The following is a 12,261-nucleotide window of genomic DNA, read 5'->3' as shown; positions in this document are numbered from 1 at the left end:
TCAGGTTCAGGTGATAAGTTACCTCCAAGGACTTAGCTTGGAAGGATTTAACTTTTGGATTCTGAAGACCATCTTTAGTTATTTGTTTTTATTTGATATATAATCAAGCCTAGGGCTTTATTTGTATTTGAGTTAGAACTCATATTCTGTGTCCAAGTGTTGGCTTGGAAAAATGTAAGCCCGTAGGGCATTTAATTTGGTATTACATGTAATGTTTTTATTTAATAATACTCTGATGAATGGGATAATGAATTGTTTTCTTTTAATATTTCATGTCAATGATGTATATATAATGGGTTTATTTTGAGGGCGTGACAGGTTTCTTGAATGGACTTCGAATTTTAATTTTCTGCAACTTCCATTTTTATTTCTATTGAACTTCTTTTTTTATTCAAGTTTCTTTTCGATTCGACTTCCTTTTTTATTTAATTTCTAAATAGATCGTTAAGGTATAGTGATTTTTGGATTCAACTTCCATTTTTAATTTTATGCAACTATCATTTTTATTTTTATTCGACTTCCCTTTTTATTCAAGTTATTTTTCTATTCAACTCCCTTTTTTATTTAACTTCAAAATAGATCGTTAAGGTATAGTGGTTTCTTTAATGAACTTCCATTTTTAAATTTCTGCAACTTCCTTTTTCGTTCAGGTTTCTTTTCTACTCAACTCCCTTTTTTATTTAATTTCCAAATAGATCGTTAAGGTGTAGTGCTTTCTTCAATGAACTTCCATTTTTAAATTTCTGCAACTTCCTTTTTCGTTCAGGTTTCTTTTCTACTCGACTTCCTTTTTTATTTAATTTCCAAATAGATCGTTAAGGTATAGTGGTTTCTGGATTGAACTTCCAATTTTATTCAATTTACTTTTCTATCAAACTTCCATTTTTTATTTAACTTCCAAATAGGTCGTTAAGGAATAGTGGTTTCTTGAATGTACTTTCATTTTTATTTTTATTCGATTTCAATTTTTGTTCAAGTCGTTTTTCTATTCAACTTCCTTTTTTATTTAATTTCCAAATACATCGTTAAGGTATAGTGGTTTCTTGAATGAACTTCCAATTTTAATTTTCTGCAACTTCCATTTTTATTTCTATTCAACTTCTTTTTTTTCTTCAAGTTTTTTTTTTCTATTCAACTTCTTTTTTTATTTAATTTCCAAATAGATCGTTCAGGTATAGTGCTTTCTGGATTGAACTTCCATTTTTAATTTTATGCAACTTTCATTTTTATTTTTATTCAACTTCCATTTTTATTCAATTTACTTTTCTATTAAACTTCATTTTTTATTTGATTTCCAAATAGATCGTTATGGTATAGTGGTTTCTTTAATGAACTCCCATTTTTAATTTTATGCAACATCCATTTTTATTTTATTCAACTTCCATTTTTATTCAAGTTATTTTTCTATTCAACTACCTTTTTTATTTAATTTCCAAATAGATCGTTAAGGTATAGTGGTTTCTTGAATGAACTTCCATTTTTAATTTTCTGCAACTTTCATTTTTATTTTTATTTAACTTCCTTTTTTATTTGATTTCCAAATAGATCGTTATGGTATAGTGGTTTCTTTAATGAACTCTCATTTTTAATTTTATGCGACATCCATTTTTATTTTATTCAACTTCCATTTTTGTTCAAGATATTTTTCTATTCAACTACCTTTTTTATTTAATTTCCAAATAGATCGTTAAGGTATAGTGGTTTCTTGAATGAACTTTCATTTTTAATTTTTTGCAACTTTCATTTTTATTTTTATTTAACTTCCTTTTTTATTCAAGTTTCTTTTCTACTCAACTTCCTTTTTTATTTAATTTCCAAATAGATCGTTGAGGTATAGGGGTTTGTGGATTGAACTTCCATTTTTGATTTTCTGCAACTTCCAATTTTATTTTTATTCAACTTCCATTTTTATTCAATTTACTTTTCTATTAAACTTCCTTTTTTATTTAACTTCCCAATAGATCGTTAAGGTATAGTGGTTTCTTGAATGAACTTCCATTTTTAATTTTCTGCAACTTCCATTTTTATTTTTGTTCGACTTCCATTTTTATTCAATTTACTATTCTATTCAACTTCCTTTTTTATTTAATTTCAAAATAGATCGTTAAGGTATAGTGGTTTCTTGAATGAACTTCCATTTTTAATTTTCTAAAACTTCCATTTTTATTTTTATTCGACTTCCATTTTTATTCAAGTTATTTTTCTATTCAATTCCTTTTTTGTTTAATTTCCAAATAGATCGTTAAGGTATAGTTGTTTCTTGAATGAACTTCCATTTTTATTTTTATTCGACTTCCATTTTTATTCAAGTTATTTTTCTGTTCAACTTCATTTTTTATTTAATTTCCAAATAGATCATTAAGGTATAGTGGTTTCTTGAATAAACTTCCAATTTTAATTTTCGGCAACTTCCATTTTTATTTCTATTCAACATCTTCTTTTATTCAAGTTTCTTTTCTATTCAACTTTCTTTTTTATTTAATTTCCAAATAGATTGTTAAGGTAGAGTTGTTTCTGGATTGAACTTGCATTTTGAATTTTAAGCAACTTTCACTTTTATTTTTATTCAACTTCCATTTTTATTCAATTTACTTTTCTATTAAACTTCCTTTTTTATTTAATTTCCAAATAGATCGTTAAGGTATAATGCTTTCTTCAATGAACTTCCATTTTTAATTTTCTGCAACTTCCATTTTTATTTTTATTCGACTTCCATTTTTATTCAATTTATTTTTCTATTCAACTTCCGTTTTTATTTAATTTCCAAATTGATCGTTAAGGTATAGTGGTTTCTTGAATGAACTTTCATTTTAAATTTTCTGCAACTTTCATTTTTATTGTACATCCTTTTTAATTCAGGTTTCTTTTCTACTCAAATTCCTTTTTTATTTAATTTCCAAATAGATTGTTAAGGTATAGTTGTTTCTACATTGAACTTCCATTTTTAATTTTATGCAACTTTCATTTTTATTTTTATTCAACTTCCTTTTTTATTTAATTTCAAAATAGATCGTTTAGGTATAGTGGTTTCTTGAATGAACTTCCATTTTTAATTTTCTAAAACTTCCATTTTTATTTTTATTCGACTACCATTTTTATTAAAGTTATTTTTCTATTCAACTTCCTTTTTTGTTTAATTTCCAAATAGATCGTTAAGGTATAGTGTTTTCTTGAATGAACTTCTATTTTTAATTTTTTGCAACTTCCATTTTTATTTTTATTCGACTTCCATTTTTATTCAAGTTATTTTTCTGTTCAACTTCATTTTTTATTTAATTTCCGAATAGATCATTAAGGTATAGTGGTTTCTTGAATAAACTTCCAATTTTAATTTTCGGCAACTTCCATTTTTATTTCTATTCAACATCTTTTTTTATTCAAGTTTATTTTCTATTCAACTTTCTTTTTTATTTAATTTCCAAATAGATTGTTAAGGTAGAGTTGTTTCTAGATTGAACTTGCATTTTGAATTTTATGCAACTTTCACTTTTATTTTTATTCAATTTCCAATTTTATTCAATTTACTTTTCTATTAAACTTCCTTTTTTATTTAATTTCCAAATAGATCGTTAAGGTATAATGGTTTCTTCAATGAACTTCCATTTTTAATTTTCTGCAACTTCCATTTTTATTTTTATTGGACTTCCATTTTTATTCAATTTATTTTTCTATTCAACTTCCGTTTTTATTTAATTTCCAAATTGATCGTTAAGGTATAGTGGTTTCTTGAATGAACTTTCATTTTAAATTTTCTGCAACTTTCATTTTTATTGTACTTCCTTTTTAATTCAGGTTTCTTTTCTACTCAACTTCCTTTTTTATTTAATTTTCAAATAGATTGTTAAGGTATAGTTGTTTCTGCATTGAACTTCCATTTTTAATTTTATGCAACTTTCATTTTTATTTTTATTCAACTTCCTTTTTTATTTAATTTCCAAATAGATCGTTAAGGTATAGTGGTTTCTGGATTGAACTTCCCTTTTTAATTTTATGCAACTTTCATTTTTATTTTTATTCAACTTTCATTTTTGTTCAATTTACTTTTCTTTTAAACTTCATTTTTTGTTTAATTTCCAAACAGATCGTTATGGTATAGTGGTTTCTTGAATGAACTTCCATTTTTAATTTTCTGCAACTTCCATTTTTATTTTTACTCGACTTCCATTTTTATTCAAGTTATTTTTCTATTCAACTTCCTTTTTTATTTAATTTCCAAATAGATCGTTAAGGTATAATGGTTTCTGGATTGAACTTCCATTTTTAATTTTATGCAACTTTCATTTTTATTTTTATTCAACTTCCATTTTTATTCAGTTTACTTTTCTATTAAACTTCATTTTTTATTTAATTTCCAAATAGATCGTTAAGATATAGTGGTTTCTTGAATGAACTTCCAATTTTAATTTTCTGCAACCTCCATCTTTATTTCTATTCAACTTCTTTTTTTATTCAAGTTTCTTTCCTATTCAACTTCCTTTTTTTTTTTAATTTCCAAATAGATTGTTAAGGTATAGTGGTTTCTGGATTGAACTTCCATTTTTAATTTTACGCAACTTTCAATTTTATTTTTATAGAACTTCCATTTTTATTGATTTTACTTTTCTATTAAACTTCCTTTTTTATTTAATTTCAAAATAGATCATGAAGATATTGTGGTTTCTTGAATGAACTTTAATTTTTAATTTTCTTCAACTTTCATTTTTATTTTTATTCGACTTCCATTTTTATTTTATGCAACATTCATTTTTATTTTTATCCAACTTCCATTTTTATTCAATTTACTTTTCTATTCAACTTCCTTTTTTATTAAATTTCCAAATAGATCGTTATGGTATAGCGGTTTCTTCAATGAACTTCCATTTTTAATTTTCTGCAACTTCCATTTTTATTTTTATTCAACTTCCATTTTTATTCAATTTACTTTTCTATTCAACTTCCTTTTTTATTTAATTTCCAAATAGATCATTAAGGTATAGTGGTTTCTGGATTGAACTTCCATTTTTAATTTTATGCAACTTTCATTTTTATTTTTATTCAACTTCCATTTTTATTCAATTTACTTTTCTATTAAACTTCCTTTTTTGTTTAATTTCCAAACAAATCGTTAAGGTATAGTGGTTTCTTGAATGAACTTCCATTTTTAATTTTCTGCAACTTCCATTTTTATTTTTACTCGACTTCCATTCTTACTCAAGTTATTTTTCTATTCAACTTCCTTTTTTATTTAATTTCCAAATAGATCGTTAAGGTATATTGGTTTCTGGATTAAACTTCCATTTTTAATTTTATGCAACTTTCATTTTTATTTTTATTCAACTTCCATTTTTATTCAATTTACTTTTCTATTAAACTTCCTTTTTTATTTAATTTCCAAATAGATCATTAAGATATAGTGGTTTCTTGAATGAACTTCCAATTTTAATTTTCTGCAACCTCCATCTTTATTTCTATTCAACTTCTTTTTTTATTCAAGTTTCTTTCCTATTCAACTTCCTTTTTTTTTTTAATTTCCAAATAGATTGTTAAGGTATAGTGGTTTCTGGATTGAACTTCCATTTTTAATTTTACGCAACTTTCAATTTTATTTTTATAGAACTTCCATTTTTATTGATTTTAGTTTTCTATTAAACTTCCTTTTTTATTTAATTTCAAAATAGATCATGAAGATATTGTGGTTTCTTGAATGAACTTTAATTTTTAATTTTCTTCAACTTTCATTTTTATTTTTATTCGACTTCCATTTTTATTCAAGTCATTTTTCTATTCAACTTCCTTTTTTATTTAATTTCCAAATAGATCGTTGAAATATAGTGGTGTCTTGAATGAATTTCCATTTTTAATTTTCTGCAACTTCCATTTTTATTTTTATTTGACTTCCATTTTTATTCAAGTCATTTTTCTGTTCAACTTCCTTTTTTATTTAATTTCCAAATAGATCGTTAAGGTGTAGTGATTTCTGGATTGAACTTCCATTTTTAATTTTATGCAACTTTCATTTTTATATTTATTGAATTTCTATTTTTATTCAATTTACTTTTCTATTAAACTTCCTTTTTTATTAAATTTCCAAATAGATCGTTAAGGTATAGTGGTTTCTTGAATGAACTTCCATATTTAATTTTCTAAAACTTCCATTTTTATTTTTATTCGACTTCCATTTTTATTCAAGTTATTTTTCTATTCAACTTCCTTTTTGATTTAATTTCCGAATAGATCGTTAAGGTATAGTGGTTTCTTGAATGAACTTCCATTTTTATTTTTATTTAACCTCCTTTTTCAATCTAGTTTCTTTTCTACTCGACATCCTTTTTTATTTAATTTCCAAGTAGATCGTTAAGGTATAGTGTTTTATGGATTGAACTTCCATTTTTAACTTTATGCAACTTTAATTTTTATTTTTATTCAACTTTCATTTTTATTGATTTTACTTTTCTATAAAACTTCCTTTTTTATTTAATTTCCAAATAGATCGTTAAGGTATAGTGGTTTCTTCAATGAACTTCCATTTTTATTTTTCTGCAACTTCCGTTTTTATTCAAGTCATTTTTCTATTCAACTTCCTTTTTTATTTAATTACCAAATAGATCGTTAAGGTATAGTGGTTTCTCGAATGGACATCGAATTTTAATTTTCTGCAACTTCCATTTTTATTTCTATTAACCTTCTTTTTTTATTCAAGTTTCTTTTTTCTATTCAACTTCCTTTTTTATTTAATTTCTAAATAGATCGTTAAGGTATAGTGGTTTCTGGATTGAACTTCCATTTTTAATTTTATGCAACTTTCATTTTCATTTTTATTCAACTTCCATTTTTATTCAAGTTATTTTTCTACTCAACTCCCTTTTTTATTTAATTTCCAAATAGATCGTCAAGGTATAGTGGTTTCTTTAATGAACTTCCGTTTTTAATTTTCTGCAACTTCCATTTTTATTTTTATTTAACTTCCTTTTTTGTTCAGGTTTCATTTCTACTCAACTTCTTTTTTTATTTAATTTCCAAAAGGAATAGTGGTTTCTGGATTGAACTTCTATTTTTATTTTTATTCAACTCCCATTTTTATTCAAGTCATTTTTCTATTCGACTTCCATTTTTATTCAAGTCATTTTTCTATTCAACTTCCTTTTTTATTTAATTTCCAAATAGATCGTTAAGGTATAGTGGTTTCTGCATTGAACTTCCATTTTTAATTTTATGCGACTTTCATTTTTATTTTTATTCAACTTCCATTTTTATTCAATTTACTTTTCTATTCAACTTCCTTTTTTATATATTTTCCAAATAGATCGTTATGGTGTAGTGGTTTCTTGAATGAACTTCCATTTTTTATTTTCTGCAACTTCCATTTTTATTTTTATTTGACTTCCATTTTTATTCAATTTACTTTTCTATTCAACTTCCTTTTTTATTTAATTTCCAAATAGATCGTTAAGGTATAGTGGTTTCTAGATTGAACTTCCATTTTTAATTTTATGGACCTTTCATTTTTATTTTTATTCAACTTCCATTTTTATTCAATTTACTTTTTTATTGAACTTCCTTTTCTGTTTAATTTCCAAACAGATCGTTAAGGTATAGTGGTTTCTTGAATGAACTTCCATTTTTTATTTTCTGCAACTTCCATTTTTATATTTACTCAACTTCCATTTTTATTCAAGTTATTTTTCTATTCAACTTCCTTTTTTATTTAATTTCCAAATAGATCGTGAAGGTATAATGGTTTCTGGCTTCAACTTCCATTTTTCTTCAATTTACTTTCCTATTAAACTTCATTTTTTATTTAATTTCCAAATAGATCGTTAAAATATAGTGGTTTCTTGAATGAACTTCCAATTTTAATTTTCTGCAACCTCCATTTTTATTTCTATTCAACTTCTTTTTTTATTCAAGTTTCTTTCCTATTCAACTTCCTTTTTTTTTTTAATTTCCAAATAGATTGTTAAGGTATAGTGGTTTCTGGATTGAACTTCCATTTTTAATATTATGCAACTTTCACTTTTATTTTTATTTTACTTCCATTTTTATTCAATTTACTTTTCTATTAAACTTCCTTTATTATTTAATTTCCAAATAGATCGTGAAGATATTGTGGTTTCTTGAATGAACTTTCTTTTTTAATTTTCTGCAACTTCCATTTTTATTTTTATTCGACTTCCATTTTTATTCATGTCATTTTTCTATTCAACTTCCTTTTTTATTTAATTTCCAAATAGATCGTTAAGGTATAGTGGTTTCTTGAATGAACTTCCATTTTTAATTTTCTGCAACTTCCATTTTTATTTTTATTTGACTTCCATTTTTATTCAAGTCATTTTTCTATTCAACTTCCTTTTTTATTTAATTTCCAAGTAGATCGTTAAGGTATAGTGGTTTCTGGATTGAACCTCCATTTTTAATTTTATGCAACTTTCATTCTTATATTTATTCAGTTTCCATTTTTATTCAATTTACTTTTCTATTAAACTTCCTTTTTATTTAATTTCCAAATTGATCGTTAAGGTATAGTGGTTTCTTGAATGAACATTCTTTTTTAATTTTCTGCAACTTCCATTTTTATTTTTATTCGACTTCCATTTTTATTCAAGTCATTTTTCTATTCAACTTCCTTTTTTATTTAATTTCCAAATAGATCGTTAAGGTATAGTGGTTTCTGGATTGAACTTCCTTTTTAATTTTATGCAACTTTCATTTTTATTTTTATTCAACTTCCATTTTTATTCAATTTACTTTTCTATTGAACTCCTTTTTTATTTAATTTCCAAATAGATCGTTAAGGTATAGTGGTTTCTTGAATGAACTTCCATTTTTAATTTTCTGCGACTTTCACTTTTATTTTTATTCGACTTCCATTTTTATTCAAGTCATTTTTCTATTCTGTAACGCCCTCGAAAATAAACCCATTAAATATATATAACATCAACATGCAATGTTTAAAAAGGGAACAGTTCATTATAATATTCATCAGAGTCTTACTAAACAAAGCATTACATGTAACATCAAATTAAATGCCCTACAGGCTTACATATTTCCAAGCCAACACTTGGACACAAAAGTATGAGTTCTAACTCAAATACAATTAAAGCCCTAGGCCTGTATGTTTACATGTACTAACTAATGAAAGCAAATAACTAAAAATAATCTTCAAAATCCAAGTCCTTCCAAGCTATGTCCTTGGAGGTAGCTTATCACCTGAACCTGAAAATGATGTTCCCATATAGGGTGAGCCACATCCCAATAGAAATATACTAAACCAAATATAAGCATTGAATAAAGCAATAGCATTCAATAGATGGTTAACCAAGATAATCAATTACGTCATTATCGAATCTCATGACACTATTGTCAACGACACGTTTCACTTTCCAACATTATCAATATGGCTCAGAACCTGGCCAAACTTACAATAGTGAATTATATATATATATATATCATATTCACATTCTTCCAATGTCAACAAACAAATGAGACTCAAGCTCAACTCAAAACACTTCATACTTCCAGATTGATACACATTGTAGTGCTGTATCAAATAAAACACTTCTATATAAATAAGCACACATAAAAGTGATGCTAATGGAGTCCATCCCCTATCTCCTCCCAAACAAAATCCGGTTTAGAGGTCCATCCCCTATCTTCCCCTAAACCGTGGAGTACATCCCCTATCTCCTCCCACACAAAACAATGTATGTAAACACATAACATATAACACACAATTAATACACATAATGTCTGTATTAATTCAGCAGTCAAAATGAACGACTCAACCAATGTGATTAGTTTCAGTTATCCCTAATCCACATGCAATGTCTACAATAATCACGACTATCCTCCACCGATAGCCCAAAACAGTTATTTCTAGATTTGGAAATAAATATAACAACAATTCAATAGGCGAGTGATTTAAATTATCCAACTACACCGTTTAATCAATAAATTTCCCAATTTCATGAATTTAACCATCTTTTCCCAATTCCACGAATTAATTATACAAATTAATTTAATAATACAACTAGGGTTTTCCCCAAAACTTACCAAAGTATCCCCAACATATCAAAATACCAAAACTTAGAACAAAACCTATAAAATGGAGTAGGAAATCCCTACCTTGAAGCGAAGAACTCGAATGGAGAAGATGACGAAAACCAAAGTGCTCCAAACCCAAGATTGTTCAGATTAAACGGAAGCCCTCGACCCACTCTATCTTTTTAACAAAGGACTTAGGGTAGAAATACACTCTAAGTAGATCAAACCTAAGAGAGAAGGTGTGCAGGGAGAGGGAGAAGACGGTTCTAGGGTTTTAAAATCAAAAAGGAGATGAAAAATGACCCAGAAAGTCGGATCTCAGATTTTTATAGCAGTCGCCCCGCTCGAGCGTGGAAACCTCCGCTCGAGTGGCCAAACTCCCGCTCGAGTGGCGAATGCACACTCCCAGAAGTTTTTGCAGACAGGTCCCCGCTCGAGCGCCTAACTCCCCGCTCGAGCTTAACTCACGACTTCCCGCTCGAGCGTCCAATCCCCCGCTCGAGCGGCCAACACTACACAGGACATACTGGATGGGTGTATTCCCCGCTCGAGCGTCCAAACCCCCGCTCGAGCGGACAAGCCAAAATCTGGGCAACTAGACTTGATTCCTAAGCTCAACCAACCTGCTCCAAATCTTCCCAACACAACCCAAGACTCAAAATAACGATTAAAGGGTGCAAACAACATACTCTCAACAACCAGCTCCACGGAACCTAAGTCTGTATATAACAAGTAAAGAAAAGGGAAACCGAGATCGCTATATATTCAACTTCCGTTTTTACTTAATTTCCAAATAGATCGTTAAGGTCTAGTGGTTTCTTGAATGAACTTCCAATTTTAATTTTCTGCAACTTCCATTTTTATTTCTATTCAACTTCTTTTTTTATTCAAGTTTCTTTTCCATTCAACTTCCTTTTTTATTTAATTTCCAAATAGATCGTTAAGGTATAGTGGTTTCTGGATTGAACTTCCATTTTTAATTTTATGCAACTTTTTATTTTGAGATGTTGGGGTTGGTTTGGTAATTTGGTGAAAGTTTGGGGCTTTTGGGTAATTTTACAAAAAGTTGGGGTTTTATATATGATAAACCTAGATGCACGTTTGGCATAGAGAAATGGAATAAATGTTGAACCATTGATGAAAATGGGACCCAAGGGTTGTAATGTTAATTATGGAAAGTGACCTAATTACATTGTTTGATTAATTGGGATAATTAATTGTGAGAAATAAGGAAAAGAAATGGAATTGTCGAGATCGGGAATGTATGGGGTTAAAGGGTGTAGTTGAATTAATTATCACTCACCGAAATGAAATGTTGATTGAATATCCATTTGTGCATTTATTTTCTGTTTAGAAATAACTGCTTTGGGCTATCGGTGGAGGATAGTCATGATTGTTGTAGACATTGCGTGATGATTAGGCAAACGAAAACTAATCAACGGAATGTGTCATGAAATTTGACGGTTGATAGAATACATTAACTGTATGTATTGAATGATGGTATATAGAACCAATGTGTTTGTATACGTTATGTGTAGAGGAGGAGATGGGGGATGTACTCCGCGGTTTAAGGGAAGATGGGGGATGTACCTCTAAACCGGATAGACTTGGGAGGAGATGGGGGATGAACTCCGTAGATACAGCTCATATGCTTGTCTAGAGAAGTGAAGATAGAGCTAACATGCTTATCTTTGAGAAGTGTAGATACAGCTCATATGCTTGTCTAGAGAAGTGAAGATAGGGCCAATATGCTTATCTTTGTGAAATGTGGATGTAGCTTATACGCTTATCTGTGAATGTGGGATATAGTTTTTTATACATATCTGTTGAAATGATGATGGAGCTAATATGCTTATCCGTTGAAAAAGGGAAAATGAAAAATAACTTGGACTCATAAGTTGAATGACATAAAATGTGATTTATGTGGATGTATCAGTGTTGGCCATCTATCAATTGCTAATCTTTTAGTCATTGTTCATGGTTGGTTTAGTGTATTTCTACTGGGCTGTGGCTCACCCTATATGGGAATATCATTTTCAGGTGCAGGTAGCATGCCACCTCCAAGGACGTAGCTTGGGAGGCTAGAGGCAGGCGGACATTTGGCGTTTTGTTTCTTTGATGTATTACATGTATATTCAAGCCAAGGGCTTAATGTGTAAATGAGTTAGCACTCTTTTGTTGTAACCAAGTGTTAACTTGGAAAGCTGTAAGCCCGTAGGGCATTTGCTTTTGTTGTTAACA

The sequence above is a fragment of the Camellia sinensis genome, chromosome 2 (genome assembly GCF_055761805.1).
Source record: "Camellia sinensis isolate YWXY chromosome 2, ASM5576180v1, whole genome shotgun sequence".
Classification (NCBI taxonomy): Eukaryota; Viridiplantae; Streptophyta; class Magnoliopsida; order Ericales; family Theaceae; genus Camellia; species Camellia sinensis.
Note: the sequence above shows the minus strand (reverse complement) of the source record.